We start from the raw sequence: 21,023 nt of genomic DNA, 5'->3' as shown, positions 1-21,023 counted from the left end.
CTGTTGATTCTTCCTGGAGATTTTCTTCCTGGGTCTCTGGGACGCCAATGATTCTAAGGTTATTTCTGTTGAGCTTATCAAAGACTTCTATTTTCATTTGCTCATATTCTTTGAGTAATTTTTTCATTGTCTGATCATTTGATTTAAGGCTTTTTTTCCAATCTCTTCTGTTTTGTGGAGTTGTTATGCATTGCATCTTCCAGTGCACTAATTCTATCCTCAACTGCTGTTAACCTATGGGAAAACTCATCCATTATGTTCTTCAATTCGTCTAATGAGTTTTTCAGGCCTGTTATTTGACCTGATATTTCAGTTTGGAGTTTTCTGATTTCTATCTTCATATTCTCTTGATTCTTATTAGTGTTCTGATCTATACTTTCTTTGAGTTCTGTGAGCATCCTCCATATTTCTTCTCTAAACTTCATATCTGAAAGACTACCTAGGTGGTTGGCCGTTGTTGGGTCATCAGAGTTTTCATCTTCATTCTCTATGCCTGATGTTGGTCTGCGTAGTTTTCCCATTGTTACGCTTGTATTGTGGGTTTTTCTACGTGTTGTGGTGGTATTTGTTACCTAGGTGGGGTGCGTGGCTGCGAAGCAAAGTGGAGTGCCATACTCCTCTGCGTTGACCCTTATAGGTGGGCTTAAGGGGTCCAGCAGAGTCAAATTTATCCACAACTCCAGCCCGAAAATACTCACTTCAACCGAGGCAAGCCATCAGGGGATGAATGCCAGAGATCAAAGTTCCCAGGTTGAAGCAAGCCAGGGGAAGCCTCAAAATGTCTGCCGAGCTTAAGGGGCCCAGCAGAGTCAGCTGGGTTGGGTTACAGTCACAAACAAAACACCCTCCTTCACCAGTGTAACATTCCCCCCTCCTCCTCGATCTATTGCTTTTTAAGCAATTTAGAATGCCGTCTTATTTGATAAATGCAGGGATAGGTCTGGGAAAGCCTGTGATATTAATCTTACATATATTTGATGGTCCAAGAAATGGTAAACCTGACATAAACTCTTATTCTCTTTCTCTTACTTCATTATATGTGTTTTTATCAATTGTTGATATGCCTATTGCAAGACTGGGAACTCTGCCAGATCATATAGCTCATTGGTTCATTTTAGAATTCATGAGATAAATAGAATTTATGAGATAAAACCCATTAATTGTTTCTTGCTTGTTAGGTGCTAAAGTAATGTGCCTGGGTCATATGGGAAAAGCCAGTCAACCTTCAGCAGGTCTGAAAATTTGCAATAACATTATAACCAGATGAAGGAATATATCTTCAAAAAAAATTAGGGGGGGCCAGAGCTATAGCACAGCAAATAGGGCATTTGCCTGGCACACGGCAGATCCAAGTTCAGTCCTCAGCCTCCCATATGGTCCACTGAGCCTGCCAGCAGTAATTTCTGGGTGCAGAGTCAGGAGTAAATCCTGCAAGTCGCCAGGTTTGGTCCAGGAAAAAAAAAAAAGTAATTAGGGCTGTACAATATGGCCTCACTGTTGAGAAATGTCTTGTCAGGTAGAACCAACTATAAGTTAGTAAAAGAAACTCAAAATACAATAAAGGAGATTAAAACAGGGGCCAGAGAGATAGTGGTTGGGCATTTGCCTTGCATGCAGCTGACCCAGGACAGACGGTAGTTCAAATTGCGGCATCCCATATCGTCCCCCATGCCTGCCAAGAGCAATTTCTGAGCACAGAGCCAGGAGTAACTCCTGAGTGCCGCAGTGCCTCGGATGTGATCCAAATAAAACAAAACAAACAAACACGAAGGGATCAAAACATTTAAGAATACTAGATTGAACTAAAGCCACAAGGTGGCAGGCTCTCTCTACTATGCTTCTTGACAGGAAAAAGAAAAAAAAATTAAAACACATAAGAAACAAATACTAACATGTGGATTTACTACATTATACATTAAGTCACTTATTTTATAAAGTTCACTGTTTGGGGGTTTTTTTGTTTCTTTAATTTTGGACCACAACTGACTGCTCAAATTCTATACTCAAGGATCACTTGATCACACTCAAGGTGGGCTCAGGGGGATTATATGATGTGCTGGTATCAAATCCAGGTTAGCTGTGTGTAAGTATCCTGCCCACTCACTGTATTATCTGTTCAGCCCCTAAATATACCTTTTTAAATGTTATCTTTCCAGATTTGTTTGTTTGTTTTGTTTTTGTTTTTGTTTGGTTTTGGGGCCACACCCAGCGGTGCTCAGGGGTGACTCCTGGCTGTTTGCTCAGAAATAGCTCCTGGCAGGCACAGGGGACCATATGGGACACCGGGATTCGAACCAACCACCTTTGGTCTTGGATCGGCTGCTTGCAAGGCAAATGCCACTGTGCTATCTCTCCGGGCCCTTGTTTGTTTTTTTTGGGGGGGGGCATACTTGCTCCTGGCTTGGGGGTCCATACGGGACGCTGGGGGAATCGAACCGCGGTCCGTCCTAGGCTAGTGCTGGCAAGGCAGATGCCTTACGGATCCGTACCACTGCTCCAGCCCTCTTTCCAGATTTTTTTTTTCGGGCCACACCCATTTGATGCTCAGGGGTTATTCTTGGCTAAGCGCTCAGAAATTGCCCCTGGCTTGGGGGGACCATATGGGACGCTGGGGAATCGAACTGCAGTCCTTCCTTGGCTAGTGCTTGCAAGGCAGACACCTTACCTCTAGCGCCACCTCACCGGCCCCCAGATTTTTATTTTCAACCTGAATTTTTAAATTTTTTCTTTACAGACTTTTATTTATATACTTTTATCTTGCCTTTTTTGGAGGTCACACCCTGTGATGCTCAGGGGTAACTCTTGGCTATGTGCTTAGAAATAGCTCCTTGCTTGGGGGACCATATGGGACACCAGGGATCTAACCCAGTTTCATCCTGGATCAACCACGTGCAAGGCAAATGCCCTACCGCTGTGCTATCACTCTAGCCCATATATACTTATTTATTTATGTAAATAAGTTTTGGCCCACACATGGCAGTGCTCAGTGCTTGCTCTTGGTTCTGGCCTCAGAAATAATTTGTGGTGGTGCCTGAGAGACCAAATGTGGTGTCAATTGTCAAGCCAGGGTCAACCATCTGTAAATGAAGTGCCTTAACCCATGTTCTATATCTCCAGTCCTGAACTTCTGCTTATTTTTAAAACGACTACAGTAAATAGAATTTATACTATAACTATTAATACTTGATTCACATTTGACTAAAAGCCCTAAGTAACTTGGATTTTTCTAACATTTGCATATCTATTTTGTATATATATGAAAAAAGATATTAAAAAAGAATGGAACAGCAGTTTACAATGTTTTTTCACCATGAATAATAATTTATATTTGGGGGACTAGTGGTATGTTATATATGGAAGCCTTTATAATATTTCTTTATAAAAATCCTTATCTCGGGCCCGGAGAGATAGCACAGCGGCGTTTGCCTTGCAAGCAGCCGATCCAGGACCAAAGGTGGTTGGTTCGAATCCCGGTGTCCCATATGGTCCCCCGTGCCTGCCAGGAGCTATTTCTGAGCAGACAGCCAGGAGTAACCCTGAGCATTGCCAGGTGTGGCTCAAAAACCAAAAAAAAAAAAAATCCTTATCTCTGCCTGTTGTCTCACCTATGACCTTCCAGGTGGGGGCACTGTTGAGAGCCTAATAAATAGTTTAAGAGCAAGATGCTCAGGGTTTCTTGGGGCAGCTAGCTTGGAGGCTTTGGAGTTCTGGAGCTGCTGGCAGGCGACAAAGGATTCTGTGTCTGACCTTCCTGCCTTTTTACCCTCCTGTCTGTGTGGATTATTTGCTGCAGATAAATATTACCAAGATCTCTTCCCCTTCTAAGGGGATGGGGAATGGGAATCAATTTCTCATTCTGGGAGCTCTTTGAGGATCCATCGATAATGAGTCTAGGAGTAAACCTGACACAGCAGTGGTACATGTGGTGTCCTTTGGTTTGAGGAATAATAAGTATCTGGAAAAATGGTAAATTTTGAAGCTCTGATTGCCTTCTGCTACCAACTCATCCAACCAACTAGCCCCTACATGTGTCCCTCCAAGACATATTGGTATTTCTCTGTAGGACAGCCAGAGACCGGTGTGCCCAGACCTGGCATTGTGGGTGATTATATTGCCACAGTCAGTGTTAAGTTATAACTTAAGTCAAGACTGTTGAAATGAACCAGAAACACTGAGATAAGCTCTTCCTGGGGAAAGTGGGGGCTTTAATGTAAAAAACATGTCTTTCAGAGGTACTCGGTGTGGTTACATGGATGGCTAAATGTCATCTCAGGTGTCTGAGGCATCCACAAAGCAGTACTGAATATACACCTGTGCTGGGTTGACCCATAGCTCACATTGCTTCTGTCTTCACTGAGCTGAAGATTGTTCTGGGAAAAGGCTAGAAAATGACCCCATGTTCTTGAAATATAGCTATGCTGCTATTGTGGATATGGTTCCTGGTAAGTGCATATGTTTTGAGCTTCTCTCAATAGCTTCTTTTGGGTTATTTTACTGTTTGCGACAAGAGGCTACTGTTGCAAGTCAGCCCTTGATGGGGTTGACTGATGGGAGGGATGAGGATGAGGTCTTTCTCCTCCAGCTCAGAGCTCACGTCTGCCACCCTGTTCAGCTGTCGGTTCTGAGGTGAATGCAGCAGGCAGAATGCCAGGTCACACCCTAGGGCAGTGCACAATCACAGATCAGGGTAGGATCAGTAACATAATAATCCCATGGAAATGCTTACATACATTGTCATCAAAACAGTGGAAAAAAAGGTAGCAGGAGCTGTCTGGCAAAGTTACCAATTCTATTCAGAAGAATGAATAAATATTATCCCTGGTACCTGCTACCCTAGTTTTTGTTGCTGTTGTCGTTGATTTTGCCTTTGGGGCCACACACAGCGGTGTTCAGGAGTCACTTCTGACTCTACACTCAGGTATTACTCATAGCAGTGCACAGGGAACCATATGGAATGCCAGGTATGAAACCTGGGCTGGCCATGTTAAAGGCTAGTGCCCTAATCTCTGTACTGTCACTCCTGCTCATAACACACAAGTTTTAATGGTCTCAGACTGTATGTCTAAAGTGGTCATTCGGGGCCGGAGAGATAGCATGAAGGGAAGGCATTTGCTTTTCATGCAGAAGGACAGTGGTTCGAATCCCAGCATCCCATATGGTCCCCATACCTGCCAGTGGCGATTTCTGAGCATAGAGAGAGCCAGGAGTAACCCCTGAGCGGCTGCCAGGTGTGACCCAAAAACCAAAAACCAATAATAATAATAATAAAGTGGTCATTTAGGTTTATAGTAATTTAATTTAAGAAAAATTAAGGACATTACTGTAATAATTCCCAGAGACAACAGAAATGAGGGCTGGAAGGACTGGGTCATAACATGAAGCTCACCACATAGAGTAGTGGTGCAGTTAGGGAAATAACTACACTAACAACTATCATGAGTGATATAGATATTAGTATCTATATCTATACAGACTTATATATAGATATTAATCTATATAGATATTAATGAGTGAGAGTAGAATGCCTTTCTCAAATACAGGCAAGAATTGGGAAGGAGGGCGGGGGGCATTGGTGGTGGGAATGCTGCACTGGTGAAGGGGGGTGTTCTGTTGATGACTGAAACACAACTATAATCATGCTTATAATCATGGTGCTTAAAGATTTTATATATTTTAAAAAAAGATTTGTTAATGATAATAGTGTTGAGGGTTTTCTTGTTTGTTTGTTTTTGGGTTTTTTTTTGGGTCACACCTGGCAGCACTCAGGTTTACTCCTGACTCTAAGCTCAGAAATCGCTCCTGGCAGACTCGGGGATCATATGAGATGTCGGGATTCAAACCCACTGTTCTTCTGCATGCAAGGCAAACACCTTATCTCCATACTATCTCTCTGATCCCGATAATAGTGTTTTTAAAAAGTGAGAAGAAAAAGAAAATGTTTTTATGGATCATTTGGGTGTTTTAAATCATTAGCTTTTAAAATCAGTAATTTTTAATAATAAAAATGACCAGAAGTCACTCAGAATTTATAGAACAAATGTTAGAGTCCAAAGTGATAGTACAGTGGGCAGGGTGTTTGCTTTACATGTGACTTGTTGAAAAACATTAATTATGGGGTCCTGGATGGAGGTGGATGATGGTGAGATGGAGGGATAGAGAGGCCGTTCTCTGCTGGCCTGAGCCACGTGCCTGCAACCCCCTCCAACTGGCAGTGAGGAAATGACTCACAGGCAGTCAGGTTTCAGGAGACATGAAGCTTTATTCAAGGCCCTAGCCAACAGGTGTAGCTTCTATCATAACCTTTTAAGCAGCCCATTTCAGCAAATGCCCAGCCATCTCAAACCTGTTTCCTATCTTCCATGCTGCTTACTTCAGCTGAAACCCTTGCTGACTCCTCTGAATCCCCTTTTATGCCTCTGAGGCAACCCTTTCTTCTTCCAAAGACCCCTCCCAGAAATGGGCTGGTCTTACCATCAGGTAAGATCACACCAGAAGATGGGGATGGGATAACATCTCTCCCTTTTGAATAATTAATGAGGAAGGGTAAGCTTTTGTTTTCTTAACTTCCACCAGACAAAGATGGAATTCTAATATTCCCAAAAGCCATAAAGTCTAAAGTGAAAAATAACATATCAGCCTTTTCCAGAAACATAACTTTTCTGCAAAATATACCTGTAGCTTAAATTTTTCTTAATGCTTATTTAACCAAGCACTATTCTGGAACTTCCTTGTTCGTATTCTTCCTAATGCTATTTAACCAAGCATTTATTTTTCTGGAACTTCCTGTTCCTTTTCATTAACTTTCCCTAAACAAAAATTACAAGAACATATATACAGAAAATACATTTTGAAAATAGGCTACTACATGAATGCACACATTAAACATTATGCAATTGGAAACATTAATCATAGAGAACTATAATGCATATTTAAATCGGCAAGAAAATGACTTACATCAAGAGATACACCTGAAACAAAGTTAATGCAGGTGGTTTTAAATCAAAATTTCAGTTGAGCTTCAATGTTTTCTATCTCCTATTTTAATTTTTTAACCCACACCAAATTGTCCAAACGTGAATACACTGTGGACTTTCCTATTTTCTCATCACCTAACACCAATTGTCCAAATGCTGGGCTGCTCACCACGTGGCTTAACTTTCATAGAATCCTGGGCTGCCCAGACGAGTCCAGGTGAGAGCCACACGGTTCCACTTGCCTGATCCAGAGCTTCTCTGCAGTTGCAGCCTGTCAGCTCTCTGCCCCACCCGGCCCCTGCACCCCGTTTGCCAGTGCTGCCGTTCATCTGAGCAGCTCACCAACACTGCAACCACTGTCTGGGTGCTGAAAGAAACTAGGATCATCTGAGTCCAAAGTCCAAAATTTCCAAAGTTGAAATTCAAATCCAGGCTGAAGGTCATAATCCAGAAATCAGCCCACCCTCAATAAAGTCTTTTTTGGGGGCCGGAGAGATAGCATGGAGGTAGGGCATTTGCCTTGCATGCAGAAGGATGGTGGTTCGCATGCAGAAGGAAGGTGGTTCGAATCCCGGCATCCCATATGGTCCCCCAAGCCTGCCAGCAGTGATTTCTGAGTGTAGAGCCAGGAATAACCCCTGAGCGCTGCCGGGTGTGACCCAAAATCCAAAAAAAAAAAAAAAAAAAAAAAGTCTTTTATCTCATTCTTTTCCAATCAGCCTCCATAAGTTCCTGCAAATTGGGAGGTCTTGGTCCTTGGAAAAAGGACTATTTGGAGAAAAATCTTAGTTCTGGGCCTCAGATGGGGGTGATCCAACCTTCTCTCCTTCACTGGCTCTTCTGCCCCCAGAAGGGGACTCTGCCATGTTTAGCAATGGCTCTACGTGGCCCAAGGTTTTGGGCTCACTCCAGCTGAAAAGAGCCAAAATCAAACACAAGAAAAGGAATCTCACCATCATTGCAGTCTTCTGGGTCCAGGGTTCAAATCAATGTTCTAGTGCTAAAATGTTGAAAAACATATTAATTATTATAAAGTCCTTGATGGTGGTGGAGGATGGTGAGATGGATGGAGGGAGGGAGAGGCCTTTCTTTGCTGCCCAGGGCCACTCGCCTGCAACTCCCTCCAACCAGCGTGTCTGAGGGTTCAGGATATTCCCCAGGAAAATGGTTCACAGGCCGTCAAGTTTCATATGTGGCTCCTAAGCTTTTTACATTAAGTAGCCCTGCATTCAAACCTATCTCTACCAGCCACCTCTCTTGTTGAATCCTTTCTCCAGCTATTCCCCTTTGCCCCTCAAAGTGAGCAAAACAGGAAACCAAAGACCCCTCTCAGATGTGGGCAGGACTGGCTCTCAAGGTGAGCAAAACAGGAAATTGGGGGAGAGGAGTAATAACTGTCCCTTTCTTTAAAAAACAAAAAGAGCATAGGTTATCCTTTGTTTCCTGGCTTCTGCCTTTGGCCAAAGATGGGAACCTTAATATTTCCAAAGTTATAGAACAAATTTTAGAGTCCAAAGTGATAGTACAGTGGGCAGGGTGTTTGCTTTACATGTGACTGATTTGGAGTTAATCCATAAAGTCCCCTGATCCTGTCAGGAATGATACTTGAGGAAAGAGTCCAGAGTAACCCCTGAAAACTACTGGGTGTGGCCCATAAAAAAAAGAAAAGAATTTTTAGACCAATTAAAATAAAGCATAGGGTTGGGGCAATAGCAGTGGTAGAGCATTTGCCTTGCACACGGCCAACCCAAGACAAACTGGGTTCAATCCCTGGCATCCCATATGCTCCCCCAACCCTGCCAGGAGCGATTTCTGAGACCAGAGTTATTAGAGAGCTGCCAGGTGTGGCCAAAAAAAAAATTTAATAAGAGAAAAGTAAAAATCTTTTAGTACTAATATTGATTTCCATAATTTTCTTCCTTCCTTTTTGAATTCTGTTGTTGATTCACAGTACTATTGTTTGCGTGCCTGCTTCTGATTCTGAATTATTTATTACCTTACACAAGGTTTTGTGTTTCTTTTCATTCTTCTCATGTAGAACACCTTTCAACATTTTTCATGGAGCAGTTCTAATAGTAAATTCCTTTAACTTTCTCCTTCCTTCCTTCCTTCCTTCCTTCCTTCCTTCCTTCCTTCCTTCCTTCCTTCCTTCCTTCCTTCCTTCCTTCCTTCCTTCCTTCCTTCCTTCCTTCCTTCCTTCCTTCCTTCCGTTTTTGGTTCATACCCAGCAGCGCTCAGGGTCACTCCTGGTTCTGCGCTCAGAACTCACACTTTGTAGGCTTGGGGGACCATATGGGATGCCAGGAATTGAACCACCGTCAGTCCTGGACCCTGCCACTGTGCCATCACTCCAGCCCCTATTAACTTCTGTTGCCTGAAAAATTCTTTGTTTTCTTGTTATATTTGTGTAGTAATTTTTTGGGGGGGCATAGATTTCTTGATTGGCAGTTCTTTATCATTTTTTGGGGGGGTGGGCCACACCCTGTAGTATTCAGAGGCTACTCTTATCTTTACGCTCATAAATCACTCCTGGCAGACTCAGGAGACCATATGGGATGCTGGGGATTGAACTGGGTCCATCCTGGGTTGGCTGTGCACAAGGCAAACGCCCTACCACCGCTATCGCTCTGGACCTGCAGTTCTTATCTTTTAGTAATATTAATATGCCATTCCATTCTCTCCTAGCCTGTAGGGTTTCTTCACCTCTTACATCAACAGTGCCAGGGTCACCTCACTGAGATTTGAGCTCTCAACCTCATACTTCTGGGCAAATGCTTTATTTAAGACTTACCTTTTGGGTTCATTTCACCTAGTAGGTTTCAGCTGAAATGATCTGGTAAAATGATCTGTCTTTGTGTATTATATCCCCCTTGTAAGCTTCAATAAACATTATCTTTGACTCTTTTGTTTGTTTTTGAGCCATACCTAGTAGTGCTCAGAGTTTATACTTTGTTTTATGCTCAAGAATCTCTACTAGCAGGGCTCTGGGGACCATATGGAGTGCCAAGGACTGAATCCGGGTCAGCAGTGTGCACAGCAAGTGCTTTAACTTTTACCCTCTGTATTATCTTTTTAGTGCTTCATTAACTTTTATAATTTATTATGAATTATAAATTCACTTTATAACTTGTGATAATTTAACAGTAATGTTTCTTGGTGCTGAATTTTTTTTTGGTGCTGAATTTTAATGTATCTTGGCGCTGCAAATTTTGCAGAAATTTGCATGTTCTCTCATGGTCTCAACTTCAATGAATTCTTTCTTTAGGACTAAGAAGTCCTCAGACATTGTAACTATGTGGGTTTTCTTGGGGGGGGGGTTGGGAGTTTTTGTTTGTTTGGGAGTTTGGGGCCATACTTGGAGATGCTCAAGGGTTACTCCTGGCTGTGGGGCTCAGGGTATGCTGGGGATCAAACCTGGGTGGGCTGCATGCAAGATAAACACCCGAGTCACTGTGCTATTGCTCTGGCCCCCGCCTGGTTTCTTTTAATATGGTCTTTACTCCCCTCTTTCTTACCTCATGTTCTTCAATGCCTACAATTCTTTTTTTTTAATATATATAATTTTTATTTTGACCATATTGGCTTACATATCTTTCACAGTAGTATTTTAGGTATATATTAACATTGAATCAGGGGGATTTCCATCACCAAATTTGTCCTTCCTTCACCCCCGGTTCCCATCCTGCATCACCCCCCGGGCTGCTAGAGTAAGTGGTCCCCCCTGTGTCTAGCTTACTACATAGTGATCATATATCTGTTTGGTCCTGGTACCCTCCCTTATTTCCCCCTTTATTTGAGAGGCAGAACTAGATAGTTCAAGTTATGTGGTTTTGTTTGAAGAAGAAAAAAGCAATAAAGTGGAGTGAAAAATCAAATAAGTCGAAAATGGGTGTAGTCCTTCTAGAAGCTCTCAACCTCAATTTGAGAGAGGACAGGAAAAAAGGAATTGAAATACTACAACAACACAAAAAGAAATATCAAATACATATCAATGAGCACTACAGCACTGAAGGCAAGCACCACATAATTGTCTCGGTCCTAAAACAGAACCATGCCAGAGCTCAAAAAGAAAGAGAAAGATAAAATAACATAAAATAAAATTGGTGATATCAACTTCAATATCTACACCTAAACAAAGAAGTCCCAAAAATAAAAATAAAAATAAATAGATAAAAAAATTATTTTGTGCCTTTTTTTTCTGCATAGGCATAGTAAATATTGGGGGCATTAGAGAGGGAATTCCCTTAGCCTAGGAGATATAGGGTTTCTCCATCCTTGAAGTATAATGACATGGGATTGACTGTAGACTCCTTGTCTGTTCATTTACTCTCCCCTTGTTGCTTTTGTGGTGTATGGAAGACTTCTGCTTCGTCATGGGTGATAAAAATCAGACCTCTGTAACTAGAGATCTTGGTAGCTGGACAGGTTAAGGAATGGAGCTTATGATGAAGTCTTTATTTGTGGTTCTAGGAGTTCTGTTCCTTCTGTGTCAATTTAATCTGTAGTTGGTGGTCATGGTCATTGTGCTGCTCCTAGGATGGAGTCTGGGATAGTCTTTTCATTATGTTTCCAGAAGACCCGTTCAGTTGCAATTGTCTCAGTCAGATCTCTAGAATTAGAGATCTTGTTTGTTGTACAGATTGTAGACCAAAACCTAGATATTTTTTATTGGTCCCAGAATGCATACTGTCCAGTCATGGTTGTAACAACCAATCATCTGTAGATAGCGATCTTGGCTTTTGCACAGATCAGAGGGTGACTGATTTTGTCTTATTGTTGGCTGGTGGGTAGAACAACCTGCTCTTAGATCAAGTTATTCCCATTTCCTCATTGTCAGCATCTCATTTTAGAACTGGCAAATGTTGTTGTCAGAGCAGTATTAAGGGTGTCCCGGAGGGGATTTGGTTCCTGGAGCTGTTGTAGAGAACTGTGTCATTTCCATGTCTGGGAGCCAGTGTTTAATTCCCTGGGGTCTAGGCTGGGTCCACATGACATGTGTTCAAGGTGGGAGATGCCCTTTCATTGTAAAAAAAAAAGTAAGAGTTCTTATCCCTAGTAGATAAGAGCTTGTTTTTATACATGATATTTCCTCTTTTTTTAGTATGCCTTTGCAGGAAGAAGTGGTGCTACATTATATTGCTGGTTCAATGCCTACAATTCTTATTCTCACTCTTCTAACATTCTGATAATTTTCCCCCTTTTCCATAACACTTTCTATTTCTCTTCTTCTTTGATTGATATTATTTTCTTTCTTTTAAAAATAATTTTTATTGAGACACTGATTTACAAAGTTATTTATGGTTGAGTTTCAGGCATACAATGTTCCAACACTAATCCCTTCACCAGAATCTGATATTATTTCCTCTGCAAAATTTGTTGGCTTGTTTATACTTCCCATGCTTCACTTAATTTCATATAATATGCTCTTTATAACTAGCATCTCTGATCTGAATTTTTAAATATATTCTATCTCTTTGATCAAGAACTCCTTGTGCTCTTGCTTTCAGGTCATGGACATGCCTTCTTCTATCTGAGAATCTGTCATTTCATTAATCTTTGTTATGAGAGTTTTTTTTATTTAAACAAATTTATTTCATACATGATTGTGTTTGGGTTTCAGTCATGTAAAGAATACCACCCATTACCAGTGCAACATTCCCATCACCAATGTCCCAAATCTCCCTCCTCCCCACCCCACCCCCGCCTGTACTCTAGACAGGCTTTCTATTTCCCTTGTACATTCTCATTATTAGGATAGTTTGAAACTTATTTATTTCTCTAACCAAACTCATCCCTGTTTGTGGTGAGCTTCATGAGGTGAGCTGTAACTTCCAGCTCTTTTCTCTTTTGTGGCTGAAAGTTATTATTGCAAGAATGTCTTTCATTTTTCTTAAAACCCATAGATGAGCGAGACCATTCTGCATCTTTCTCTCTCTCTCTCTGACTTATTTCACTCAGCATAATAGATTCCATGTACATCCATGTATAGGAAAATTTCATGACTTCATCTCTCCATGACAGCTGCATAATATTCCATTGTGTATATGTACCACAATTTCTTTAGCCATTCATCTGTTGAAGGGTATCTTGGCTGTTTCCAGAGTCTTGCTATGGTAATAGTGCTGCGATCCCTCTAAAGATACCCATGACATTCTTCAAAGAAGTGGATCAGGCACTTTTGAAATTCATTTGGAACAATAAACACCCTAGAATAGCTAAAGCAATTATTGGGGAAAAGAATATGGGAGGAATTACTTTCCCCAACTTTAAACTGTACTACAAAGCAATAGTTATCAAAACAGCATGGTATTGGAATAAAGACAGGCCCTCAGATCAGTGGAATAGGCTTGAATACTCAGAGAATGTTCCCCAGACATACAATCACCTAATTTTTGATAAAAGAGCAAGAAATCCTAAATGGAGCAAAGAAAGCCTCTTTAACAAGTGGTGTTGGCACAACTGGCTAGCCACTTGCAAAAAATTGAACTTAGACCCCCAGCTAACATCATGTACGAAGGTTAAATCCAAATGGATGAAAGACCTTGATATCAGACCCGAAACCATAAGATGTATAGAACAACACGTAGGTAAACCACTCCAGGACATTGAGATTAAAGGCATCTTCAAAGAGGAAACTGCACTCTCCAAGCAAGTGAAAGCAGAGATTAACAGATGGGAATATATTAAACTGAGAAGTTTCTGCACCTCAAGAGAAATAGCGCCCAGGATACAAGAGCCCCCCACTGAGTGGGAGAAACTATTCACCCAATACTCATCAGATAAGGGGATAATCTCCAAAATATACAAGGCGCTGACAGAAATTTACAAGAAAAAAACATCTAATCCCATCAAAAAATGGGGAGAAGAAATGGACAGACACTTTGACAAAGAAGAAATACAAAAGGCCAAAAGACACATGAAAAAATGTTCCACATCACTAATCATCAGGGAGATGCAAATCAAAACAAGTATGAGGTACCACCTCACACCCCAGAGACTGGCACACATCAAAAAGGATGAGAACAAGCAGTGTTGGCAGGGATGTGGAGAGAAAGGAACTCTTATCCACTGCTGGTGGGAATGACGTCTAGTTCAACCTTTATGGAAAGCGATATGGAGATTCCTCCAAAAACTGGAAATCGAGCTCCCATACGATCCAGCTATACCACTCCTAGGAATATACCCTACGAACACAAAAATGTTATGAGAGCTTTAAAAAAAGAAACACATACCTTTTTTTTGTAGTTGCTGGTTTTGGTTTTTCTTTTTTTTTTTTTTCTTTTGGTTTTTCGAGCCACACCCGTTTGATGCTCAGGGGTTACTCCTGGCTAAGTGCTCAGAAATTGCCCCTGGCTTGGGGAGACCATATGGGACGCTGGGGGATCGAACCACGGTCCTTCCTTGGATAGTGCTTGCAAGGCAGACACCTTACCTCTAGCACCACCTCGCCGGCCCCTGGTTTTGGTTTTTCAATTGTTTTTTGTTTGCTTGTTTATTTTTTTTGCTTGTTTTTTGTAGTTGCTGGTTTTTGGTTTTTGTTTTGTTGTTGCTTTGATGCTTTCTTTTTTGTGTTATTTTTTTATCTTTTTCTTCTTTTTTCCCTTTTTTTTTTTTTTTGGGGGGTTTTTGGTTTTTGGGTCACACCCGGCGGTGCTCCATTGTTACTCCTGGCTCTACACTCAGAAATAGCTCCTGGCAGGCTCAGGGGTTTGGGATGCTGGGATTTGAACCACCGTCCTTCTGCATGCAAGGCTAACACCCTACCTCCATGCTATCTCTCTGGCCCCTCTTTTTTAAAAATTGATATTTATAACATCTAGAAAGACTCCTCCCAGTTAGTTTTCTTTTCCTTTTCTTTTATTTTCAACAGAACCACTTGAATCATATTGTTCTGCCTCATAAATTGAGGAGGGAGAAATGGGTGGTAGGAACCAGGACCAAACAGTTGTATGAACGTTGAGTGAAAATAAAAAATGTGGAGCCAGAGAGCTAGCACAGCAGTAGGGCATTTGCCTTGCATGAAGAAGGACAATGGTTTGAACCGGCATCCCATTTGGCCCCCTAAGCCTGCCGGGGGCAATTTCTGAACATAGAGCCAGGAGTAGCCCCTAATCACTACCAGGTGTGACCCAAAAACCAAAAAAAAAAAAAAGTGAAGAAAATAAAAAATAATCAGACTTGAACACCTAAACCAAAGGCAATGTCAACAGAATTGATACCCAATCTACAACAAGCTATACAAGAGGGGACCAGTTACACTAGCATTCCAGGGGGCAAGGGAAGGAGATATGGGATGCATGCTGGGAACAGGGGTGAAGGGAAGACAACACTGGTGGTGGGAATGCCCTGATTTCATTGTCACTATGTACCTTAAATATTACTGTGAAAGATTTGTAATTCATTTTGGTCACAATAAAAATTATTAAGAAAAACTTTGCTATATCTTCTACTTTTTTGTTCTCATAATAATTTTATTTAAGGGATTTTATCTTCTTTTTACAAGAGTTGATTAATGGTTAGTTTTGTTTACACATCAGGGATGTTAGCTTATTTGTTTTTCTGTAGGTAGCATTGCATTGTGGCTTTTGCTTTGATTTGTTTTGGGGTAACACCTGACAATTATCAGGCCTTAATACTAACTCTAAGCTCGGGGGTCACTCCTGGTGGAGCCCCGGGAACCATATGGGGTGCTGGGGATCAAACCTCAGGTCAATCATGTGCAAAGTTAGTGCTCTACCCATTGTACTATCTCCCACCCCAACTCTGCCCTCGGCTTTTTTTTGGGGGGGGGCAGGGCGGTGGCACTCAGAGGTTACTCCTGGCTCTACGCTCAGAAAGTGCTCCTGGCAGGCTGGGGGACCATATGGGATGTCAAGGATTGAAATTGAGTTGGCTGCATAGAAAGCAAATGTCCTACCACTGTGCTATTGCTCTGGCCCCTGCCCTTGGCTTTTGTTTTAAAATTCTACTTTGTTTCTGTGGTCTGGTGGGGAGAAATAAAATAATGAGATCTAGAACTTTGAGAGATCATATTGTTCTAAGTAGGAGTGGGGAACATGGGGGCAGATCTTCATGTTGCTCTCCTGCTCTTCTGACCCCAGTCTGTATCAATGAAGAAATTTTGTGTTCTGATTCTCCACTTCTAGAGGGGGTCTTGCTTCTATCTATCCATTTCCCTATAATAGGCAAAGGGGATTCAGCAGGTATGATTATTGTTAGCCCTAATGCCAGCACTCAGTTTTTAATCCCAGTGCTCAAATTCTGCCAGCACCACAGTCCCACCAGGGAATTCACTGGTTAGATCTTGTCCTTGCCCGGCTTAATTGGGTTGGTCATTGGCAATGGTGTCTGCTGATCTGTGCACCATACTATAAATCCATTCCCTGATCCACACTGCTTACTTTCCATGCTAATCATCATGTATGCTTATCAAGCATACTTCAAATACATACCTGAGGAAGGGTCTCTCAGACCAACTGGACTGTGACTTAGAATTTACTTCTGATTGTGTTTTAGAAGAGAATATTGATTGCTGTAATCTAGTCTGCTATGCTTCTGTAAGTCCTTTTACAATGTAGAGTAGTAATCATCATCATCACTTTCTATTCTCCCCTACAAATTCCAATTTTTAAAGAAACCAAGATGAGAAAGGGGTTTGCATCCATTTTTATTTTGTCTGACAATTTTGTTGCAGATTGATAGGTATGGAGGCCCTAGTAGTGTACTTTTGGGGAGTAATAAAACAGGATAAATTGCCTGGCCAGAGAGATAGCACAGTGGTAAGGTGTCTGCCTTGCACATGGCCAATATAGGATGGACCCCGGTTTGATTCCCCGAGCCTGCCAGGAGCGATCTCTGAGCACGGAGCCAGAAGTAACCCCTGAGTGCTGCTGTGTCAAACCCAACCCCCCCCCAACCCAAAGAATAAATTGCCTAATCCTGAAGTAACCCAAAGGTATTAGGACCACATTTATTTGACATATGAATTCTGAGCTCTTTGGAGAGAAGAAATTGAGATGCCCCCAGATCAGAAATTCAAGGCCCCAACCAGAGAAATGTGAAATTCTTCAAAAAGGAATGGCTAAAGGCCATGATGAGATTGTGAAGTGACTATCAACAGTGCAGGGGATGATATTATGAGATCATCATCAATAGTGCAAGGCTCTCATGTGACAATACCCTGATAACTTTTAAGAATTCAGAGAACTACAGGAAAAAAAATAAACATTGCTCATCGGTGTTAAAGTTGAGCCTTCCCACGAAGAGCTTCCCTTCTTCAGAGGACATGGTGGTGACTTCAAGTCCTGAAAATGCAGAATGGAGGATGCTGCAAAGACACATGCAGCCGAGAAGCAGAAAGAGTAGGAAGCCTATTTTCTCTCTTAAACATGGGTTCATCTCTTTCTCTCCTATTATATCTAAGCAAATTTTATTCAATAAAAACAATATTGTTTCACTATTTTTTTTCTCCTAAAAGTCTTTCTTTTTAGGCCGTAATACTGATGGGCCTGTGCCAAGGTTAGGCTGACTTTCCTTTCCTGCAAAGAGCAATTTCTTGCTCCTGCCTGAGCCTAAGGCTCCCTGAGGAATTGAGTGGCAAAAATCATTTCTCACACTGTGCAGAACAAGTGGACTTCAGATGCAGTGTGCTGGTTGTCTCATTGGGCTGGCAGGACATGAGCCATTAAGCCCAGAGCTGTTTTTACCAGTTCTAATCTTAGCCAGGTATTTGTGGTTATCAGCCACCATGGTGATCAAAGTGAATTTAGTAGAGGTGGAAGCCTCTTTTCTTAAGGCTTCCCTTTTTGCATCCCACTTTACCAAGCCACAAGCACCAGTTTTCTCATAGTAGCATTTTATTTGTCTTAACTAGCTTCAACTTTAATATTCCAAATAATCAAGCTTCAGAGATAGTACAGAAAGCAAGACATTTCCTTTTTAAGTAGACACCCCTTGTTTAATGCCTGGCACCATATATAGTCTCTCAATAACTGCCAGGATAACTCCAGAGTACAAACTTAGGAATAGTCTTTGAGCAGCAACAGGTGAAATTCAATACCTTCTCTCACTGTTGCCAAAAAAGTATTCCCAAGCAAACGAGAAAAACCCATATAACAAAATTTTTATTGATCCCATCACCACCATGGATTCATTTCAAGATTTTATGGTGGACATTAACAATCAATTCTGCTAGGAAGCAATCCTGTTCTCTGGAAGACTAGAACTTTCTTTTTGTTGTTGTTGTTTTATTTTTTCAGTTTTTGGGCCACACCTGGTGGTGCTCAGGGTTTATTCTGACTCTGCACTCAGAAATCACACCCTGGCAGGCTCAGGGGACCATATGGGATGCTGGGAATTGAACCCAGGTCCGTCCTGGGTTGGCCACATGCAAGGCAAACACCCAACTGCTGTGCTATCACTCCAGTCCCTGGAAGACTAGAAATTTATTATCTCCAACCAGAATATGGTAACTGACTTCTTAACACTGTTGTTCTTAGTGGTGCTGCCACAGCCTAGTGAAGGTGGAATCAGGCTACTGCTGCTGCTGAATGAGAGATAGCAAGTCAGTTCACAAAGGCAGTACAAGGACTTCCATATGTAGAAGCTCTTTCATTTGACCAAGGACAAGGAAGTACATCAAAATAGAGTGTATTGGTTCACTTTTATACATAAAATAGATCTTAAATGGGTTACATAGACCTTCAAAAAAGATATGCTTGGGGAGCTCATATCTTACGTAAGGAGCAAGGTAGATTTATCTTCTTTTTTTTTTTTTTTTTTTGACATTTTCTCAGCATAGTATCTGCAGATGAAGACATAAATCAGTGATGTCTACAGTAGTGTGGTCTGTTTTAGGTAGGACTAAGAAACTTGATCTGTTTAAATGTGTTTGCATGGTGAGATAGGATACAGAGGAAACTCCACACTTACTTCTATGGGTTATTCTTGGGCTGGGTTAAGCAACAAATTAATACTATATTAATAGAAAAAAAGAACTAATGTAATTACATATGTATGGGAATCTACAAGGATATAGATTCTAAAGTCAATAGAGCAAAATATTCTCAGCTAAAGACAGGGGATATAGAACCAGGGCTTCAAGGAGGAGGACCCCAACACGGGGGGGGGGGGGAGGGAGAGAGAGAGAGAAAGAGAGAGAGAGAAATTCGTGATGAAGACCAAATATCTATTAGATATTTTCACTACCATACAGATGGATTTCTCTAATAGAAAGGATACTTCTAGGATTAGAAAAATAGAACAACAAGTAGGGTGCTTGCCTTGCATTTGGCTGAACTGGGTTCAATCCTCAGTGTCCCATAAAGTCCCTGGAGCCCATTAGGAGTTATTTCTGAGCACAGAGCCAGGAGTAACTCCTAAGAACTGCCTGGTGTGGCCCCAAAACAAAATAACAAAATAAGAAAGGATAGTTCTGGTGAAAATCCTTATCCCAGATATTATACACAATTTTAACTTTTTAGCTACATATGGGCATAGTAAAAGTTCTTTATAAGCTTTCAGAGACCCTGTTGCTCTTAGTTTGAAATAATCTACATACTCAAGTGATTCATTTGGAAAGGTATCTTAGAAATGCCTATCTGATATGTTGGGGATGTCTATTTTTGGGGAGGGTCACACCCGGCAGTGCTCAGAGGTTTCTCCTGGCTCTACACTCAGAAATAGCTCCTGGCAGGTTCGGGGACCATATGGGATACTGGGATTTGAACCACTGTCTTTCTGCATACTAGGCAAATGCCTTACCTCCATGCTATCTCTCCGGTCCCCAGGATGTCTATTTTTCATTGAGCAAAGGGAATTCATCTGGGTTTAGTGAAGAGGGTTAAAAGGAAAATACAATAAAAAATTTCCTGATAATAGTTCTTTTTATTCAACTTTCTTTTTTTATAGGCAGCATGAAAAATACTAATAACATTAATGTTTCAGGAATTCGATGTTGCCATACCACATCTACCACCAGTGTCAGCATCCCTCCATTCCTCCACCACTTTTCAAGGTCCCCTCTTCTGCCTTTCCTCTCACAACCTCTCTGCCCAAAATTAACTAACTCAATTCTATAGACACTCTCTCAGCATGTTATTTTATTGATTATGTCATTTTATTTATTTTTAAAAATGTGGAATTTGTATGTCATCCCTGTTCAGGGGACATGCTAATCTTCTCTGTATTGCTCTAATCCTATTTATGTAAAGTTGAAGTAAGCACAGATTATGTCACTTTATTCAATGTGAGAGAACATTCAGCATTATTTTTGTTTTGTTTTGTTTTTTTTTGGGTCACACTGGCGACACTCAGGGATTCCTCCTGGCTCTGCCCTCAGAAATTGCCCTGGTAGGCTCAGGGGACCATATGGGATGCCAGGGATCAAACCACCATGGGTCTCGGGTCGGCAGCTGCGCACAAGGCAAATGCCCTACTACTGCGCTATCTCTCCGGTCCAACATTCAGTATTTTAAAAGACAAGTAAACTAATATGTGCTCTGTAGTTGTTAAAGACAATCAGAATCGAATAGTGGTTAAGCAGTAAAAAAAAATTTTATTCAGGAAGTATTGCAACAGTGAAAAAGAGACTGTAGGGCACGGAGAGATAGCACAGCGGCGTTTGCCTTGCAAGCAGCCGATCCAAGACCAAAGGTGGTTGGTTCAAATCCTGGTGTCCCATATGGTCCCCCGTGCCTGCCAGGAGCTATTTCTGAGCAGACAGCCAGGAGTAACCCCTGAGCATCGCCGGGTGTGGCCCAGAAAACAAAACAAAAAAAAAAAAAAAGAGAGAGACTTTAATATAGAACTGGGCTCAGTTCCTAGTTCCTGAATAAACTAGTTTCAAGTTTCTGAATAAAGTGCTATAGCACTTTAACCACTGCTGGGCTTTCTTTAATGGAGAAAAGAGTTGTGATTGAGGGCATTTCAGTAAAACAAAAGAATGAGCAGAATAAAGAGACTTAATGAAAAATAGGCAAGACATGGTACAGCAGGAAGGGTGCTTACCTCGAATGTGGCTTACCAGGACTCAATCCTTGACACCACATA

General features: G+C 41.5%; 1 pseudogene; it reads right to left on the bottom strand.

Annotated features, from left to right (window-relative positions):
• Positions 1-20,103: 20,103 nt before the first annotated feature.
• On the bottom strand, positions 20,104-20,196 carry LOC126017185 (uncharacterized; annotated as a pseudogene).
• Between the last annotated feature and the right edge of the window lie 827 nt (positions 20,197-21,023).

The sequence above is a fragment of the Suncus etruscus genome, chromosome 8 (assembly GCF_024139225.1).
Source record: "Suncus etruscus isolate mSunEtr1 chromosome 8, mSunEtr1.pri.cur, whole genome shotgun sequence".
NCBI lineage: Eukaryota > Metazoa > Chordata > Mammalia > Eulipotyphla > Soricidae > Suncus > Suncus etruscus.
This window is presented reverse-complemented; position numbering and strand designations above follow the sequence as displayed.